We start from the raw sequence: 6253 nt of genomic DNA, 5'->3' as shown, positions 1-6253 counted from the left end.
TGTATCCCAGTAGTGTATCCCAGTAGTGTATCCCAGTAGTGTATCCCAGTAGTGTATCTCAGTAGTGTATCCCAGTAGTGTATCCCAGTAGTGTATCCCAGTAGTGTATCCCAGTAGTGTATCCCAGTAGTGTATCTCAGTAGTGTATCCCAGTAGTGTATCCCAGTAGTGTATCCCAGTAGTGTATCCCAGTAGTGTATCTCAGTAGTGTATCCCAGTAGTGTATCCCAGTAGTGTATCCCAGTAGTGTATCCCAGTAGTGTATCTCAGTAGTGTATCCCAGTAGTGTATCCCAGTAGTGTATCCCAGTAGTGTATCTCAGTAGTGTATCCCAGTAGTGTATCCCAGTAGTGTATCCCAGTAGTGTATCCCAGTAGTGTATCCCAGTAGTGTATCCCAGTAGTGTATCCCAGTAGTGTATCCCAGTAGTGTATCCCAGTAGTGTATCCCAGTAGTGTATCCCAGTAGAGCTCTGTGGATCTTAAAATAATTTCTGGTGGAATAACTTCAAGGGCCTCAAACACCTCAAACACAACCTAATGTTCTTCACTTGGGGCATGAGCTCTTGCGTGTCTTGATGGAGTGCAGCTGTTGTAACCCTCTCCTCCCCTCCCCCTCCTCCTCCCCTCCCCCTCCTCCTTCTCCCCCCCCCCCAGCCTAAGCAGACGCCGGTCCTGGGCGCGGCCAACAAGGCTCTGAGCGTGACCACGGTCCCCGGCAGGAGACTCTACACCAAGACCCCCTCTGACCCCCCCGCCCCGCCCAGGTACACACACACACACACACACCAAGACCCCCTCTGATCCCCCCGCCCCGCCCAGGTACACACACACACACACACACACACAGGGACACAGGGACACACAGACAAACACACACAGGGACACACACACACAGACACACACAGGAACACACACAGGGACTCACAGGGACACACATACAGACACACACACACACACACAGACACACACACACACACACACACACACACACACAGGGACACACTGTGTCCCTGTGTGTGTGTGTGTGTGTGTGTGTGTGTGTGTACACACACAGACACATTTTAATCATTTATTTATGTCCACATAGAAACAAGTATACAGGGACACAAATACTGAAGGCACAGATGGGATGCATTCACAAACAGACATGGACAATGTCTTTCACATACAACAGGACAAGACTCACGGGTACAAGTAACACCGTCTCCGCCATATATGGCGGCTGCCAATAATCGCAGAGACAGAGCAATACTTGCTGAGCCTTTTTGCTTCTCCCTTGGACATTCCCAGTAGACGTAGTCCTCTGACAACCAATCTGTGCACATGTCCAAGACTGCCAAATATAAAGACTAATAGCGTACACCTATAGCCTAGCTCTGAGATGGTATCTACAAGCTGCTGGTATTTCATGACCTTAGTCATGAAGGCTTCCTCTAGGCTTATATCAAAGGTGCATGCTACCTCTAATACAGACACCTCTCTGGACTCTTCATTAACAACAACAACATCTGGTGTGTTAGCAGACAACTGTGAAAAGTGACATTGGTCATTACAGAAATTGAACATAGATGCATTGACACAAGCATGTGTATACATTTTCACTGTAACTGGGAAGTGGAGTGATATGTCCTTTACTATAAGGCTCACAATTCTGTCATGGCGTGCTATATACATTCCTTTGTAAACATAACAGCCATTCAAGATGTGTGATAGTGTTTCTGTAACCTGTTCTGTGGTGTGGTGCAAGCAATGAGGAACCTGAGTGGAAGGAAACCAAATAGAGAGGTTGAGTCTGGTAGGAAGGACTTGTAATCTGGCCTTGGTTGTGAATATGACAATGTCCTCATCGAGTGCAGTGTTTTTTAGAAAAGAATGAGAAACAGAGTGATCAGCTGTGGGAAGACATGCCAGTTTTCCCTGGAGTTTCAGACCAGTCCAGTGTTGTTGTTGTTGATGTTGATGAAGGTCCATGAGAGTCCGTCTGGCCCCTCTAGATGTTAGCTGGTGGCTCTGTCCAGCAAAGGAGGCTGTTGCCCTGACCTGTGTGAGAGGGTCAGATATACAGTTCTCTGAGACCCGAACTGTCTCAGAGTCAGACCGCACCCACTCCAGGGACACCCCGGCTCGGACACAGAGGTCATTCAGGTCTGGCCAATCAGACCAAACTCCAAAACCAGCGGAATGAGTGTCCAATTTTCCGCTGGGTTTCCTCTTGAACCCAAGGAAGTGGGGCTCCGCCCCCCTGGCAACTGGGACCTTCCTTCTCCTCAGGTCCAGGAACATGGAGGAGCGGGCCAGCTCCCTGACGTCCTTGTCGTCGTTGTTAAGCATCCTGAGAAGATGGGAAATTCTCATGCTGGTGTAGATCCATTCTACATTGGGGACCCCTAGCCCTCCCTCCCACTGGGGATGAAAGATGATGTCACGGGTGCTGTGTGAATTGAGTCCAAGCCACCTGCGCACTACGCTCACAGTCTTGTTGTTCATTTCACACAGCACTTTCTGGGGGATGTGGACATTGGAGAAGAGGTGCTGAACTTTGGACAGGGCCACCTGCCTGATGGCTTCTAACTTCATAGTTAGTGGCAGAGGACAACTGTCTATCAAGTCCAGCCTGGAAGTGAACTCAGTCAGGATGTTATTGACTTGCTCCTTCCACTCTCCTGCGATGTTAATTTTATGTCCAAGATATGGGTATGTCTCATGAAGAGAATTTACACGAATGGGCTGTGTTGCTAAAGAGAACACAGGGGGTGTGTCTGTTTTTGAGTGGTACCACCTGTTCCCCCCACTCCGCCTCTCATACAGGACAGCGCATTTGCTGGCTTTGACCTCCAGGCCAGACCATTCCAGAAAACGATCCGTCCTGCAGAGCATGTTCTTGATGACGCTCTCTTCCCTGGAGGCCAGGACAACATCATCTGCGTAGCCCTGCACTGGGTTGGGGGAGATGACACCCTCAGGGGCACACTGACACAGCCACTTAATCCACTGGTTGATGGCAATTATGAAATTAACCGCGCTCCATGGACAGCCAGTTTTAATGCCTGTCTGAAGTGGTGTTGGGCGAGTGAGCTGCTTCCCACAGATTACTTGGATGGTGGAGCTTCGGTACACATCTCTCACAATGTCAATGAATAGCTGGGGTAGCTGTATCTCTTCCAGTGATCTAATCATTATATTGTGAGCTAATGTCCCAAAAGCATCTCTAAAATCAAGAAAGACTGTAAAGAGTTTACATGACTGATGTTTAAAGTCATCTATCCCTGTCTTAAGGCAGAACACATGCTCATCCATACCCATCCTGCTGATGTAAGCCTTCTGTTTGGTGGACAAGATATTAGCATCCACCAACCAGGGCAGGACTCGGGCCAGTATGCACTTCATGAACACCTTATAGATGGTAGGGAGAAGAGAGATGTCCCTCCATGTTGTTGGATCTTCAGGGATATTGCCTTTCTTTGGGATGCGATGTATCAATGCTCCTTTCCATGAATCTGGAACTCGCTTATTCTCCAAACAGACATTAGGGACACACACACACACACAGGGACACACACACACACACACACACACACACACACACAGGGACACACACACACAGGGACACACACACACACAGGGACACACACACACACAGGGACACACACAGGCACACAGGGACACACAGGCACAGTGTTCCTGTGATGAAATGTTTGGTGTGTTCTTCCTGTTGCCATGGTGACAGGGATGCAGTGACTGAGTCGTCGGAGGCGCGAGAGAACGAGGAGAACCCAACTGTCATTAAAGAAGACAGGAAGAAGGTGAGAGGAGGAGGAGGAGGAGAGGAGGAGGGGGGAGGAGGAGAGGAGGAGGAGAGGGAGGAGGAGAGGGAGAAGAAGAGGAGGAGAGGAGAGAGGAGAGGAGAGAGGAGAGGAGAGGAGAGGAGGAGGAGAGAGAGGGGAGGAGAGGAGGAGGAGGGAGGAGAGAGGAGAGGAGGAGGAAGAGGAGGAGAGGAGAGAGGAGGAAGAGAGAGGAGGAGGAGGAAGAGGAGGAGAAGGAGAGATGAGGAGAGGAGGAGGAGAAGGAGGAGAGGAGGAGGAGAGGAGGAGAGAGGAGGAGGAGGAGAGAGGAGAGGGGAGGAGAGGAGGAGGAGAGGAGAGGAGAGGAGGAGGAGAGGGGAGTAGAGGAGAGGAGAGAGGAGGAGAGGAGGAACCATCTTGAATGTGCCTAGTCGTCACTCCTGGGTTTGATTTAACTAATACCTCTTTACTTTCTCTCCCTCCACTCCCCTCCCTCCCCTCCCTCCCTCCCTCCCCTCCCTCCCTGTCAGGAGGAGGCAGGTCAGACCCCCCCCCCTACGACGGGGGCCGCTCCGGTGGCCAAACGCCGCGGCCGCCCCCCCAAGTCCTCCCTCCCCCCCGCCTCCCCCCTGGCCACAGACAAGGACGCAGCGGGGGGGGGATGGGGGGGGAGGCAGGGCTGGGAGGGGCCGGAAGAGGGCGGCGCCCGTCCAAGACCCCGCCTCCGACCCCTCGGTGGAGCCAATCACCACCATCAAGATACCAAAGGGAGGGAGGGGGACGACTAATGGTGCCTTCATGTGATCTCAGAAACTTGAAACCTTTTAAAGTAAAAAAAAAACTAACGCACGTTATTTTGCGTAAGCACTTCCTATTTTGATACTTGCAAGAGTGTGAGAGGTTAGCTAGCTACACACCTAGGGCCATACCAATTTTTTCGTTCTTTGTGTTCTTTGAGGCCTTCAGTGTATTTTTGATGTTGATGCGAATTTTACACATTTTCTAAGAAACCGTAGTGTCTCCCCTCCTCTCTCTCTGTCTCCTCCTCTCTCTGTCTCCCCTCCTCTCTCTTTGTCTCCCCTCCTCTCTCTCTCTGTCTCCCCTCCTCTCTCTCTCTGTCTCCCCTCCTCTCTCTCCCTGTCTCCTCTGTCTCCCCTCCTCTCTCTCTCTCTGTCTCCCCTCCTCTCTCTCTCTCTCCTCCTCTCTCTCCCTGTCTCCCCTCCTCTCTCTCTCTGTCTCCCCTCCTCTCTCTCTCTGTCTCCCCTCCTCTCTCTCTGTCTCCCCTCCTCTCTCTCTCTCTGTCTCCCCTCCTCTCTCTCTCTGTCTCCCCTCCTCTCTCTCTCTGTCTCCCCTCCTCTCTCTCCCTGTCTCCCCTGCTCTCTCTCTCTGTCTCCCCTCCTCTCTCTCTCTCTGTCTCCCCTCCTCTCTCTCTCTGTCTCCCCTCCTCTCTCTCCCTGTCTCCCCTGCTCTCTCTCTCTGTCTCCCCTCCTCTCTCTCTCTCTGTCTCCCCTCCTCTCTCTCCCTGTCTCCCCTGCTCTCTCTCTCTATCTCCCCTCCTCTCTCTCTCTGTCTCCCCCCCCCCCCCCGCCTCCCCTCTAGCAGGTCAGTGTCCAGGGTTAGGGTTAGATGTTTTACAGACTGAAATGACGTGTAAAAGTTCAGACGGTCAAGGTACTTCCTCCGCCTTGCAGGTCTGTTCTCTGTTGTCAGTTCTTAGAGTACACAGGGAAACGCCTTCTACATTGCATTGATGATATTGATCATTGATTTTGTTTTTGGTGTAGATGTATAAGGATGTTTTTCCACATGGATCATATTTAATTTTCTTACATTTTTGGGGGGGGGCAGAATAGAATGATAATAAATGCTTTTAGATGTGCCGATTCACTGTGGTTTATTTGACACCCTTTTATCTCCCATAATGCATTGCTGTACTTGTAGGGATGGTGGATTTGATCATATGGGGACAATGTTAGCATCCCCACAGCATCAGTGACTTGGTAAAAATGTCATTGCATGTGTGCGTGCCCCCTCCTCCCTCGCCCACAGTATTTTACTCAATATGCGCAACACTAAATGTTGAAATAGCAGTAATACCACGTTCATTGATAAAATGACATAAGGGATGGAAGTTTTAGAAGGGGGATGAAAACTGCTGCTTACGGTGCTAATCTAATATTACTAACACATACAAACGTCTAATCTAATATTGAGTTTGAACCACCTGCCCCCCCCCCCACTGATCAACGTGTCCCTCTGTCCTCCCCCTGTCCTCCTGTCTGCAACAGACATTACAGAAACACATTAAAAAACCCAATGCTTTTTTTGTTTTGTTTTTTTAAATCAAAGAAACATGACCGTTTCACTATAAATAACCAAATAACCATGCATGTGACTGCTGCTTCAAGAGGGGGAACAGAACAAAAAAAAACAAAGTCCAAAACCCCAAACTGAGGAACCCTCAGATGA

General features: G+C 50.3%; 1 long non-coding RNA gene across 1 annotated transcript; it reads left to right on the top strand.

Annotated features, from left to right (window-relative positions):
* Window positions 1-660: 660 nt before the first annotated feature.
* Window positions 661-4523, top strand: LOC308150982. The gene is made up of 3 exons (XR_013937270.1): window positions 661-766; window positions 3730-3805; window positions 4315-4523. It is a non-coding gene; the product is annotated as an uncharacterized lncRNA (long non-coding RNA).
* The last annotated feature ends 1730 nt before the right edge of the window (window positions 4524-6253 follow it).

This window comes from Nansenia antarctica, assembly GCF_963989245.1.
Source record: "Nansenia antarctica genome assembly, chromosome: 2".
NCBI lineage: Eukaryota > Metazoa > Chordata > Actinopteri > Argentiniformes > Microstomatidae > Nansenia > Nansenia antarctica.
The sequence above is the reverse complement of the archived record's forward strand: the minus strand, read 5'-3'. Positions and strand labels throughout refer to the sequence as shown.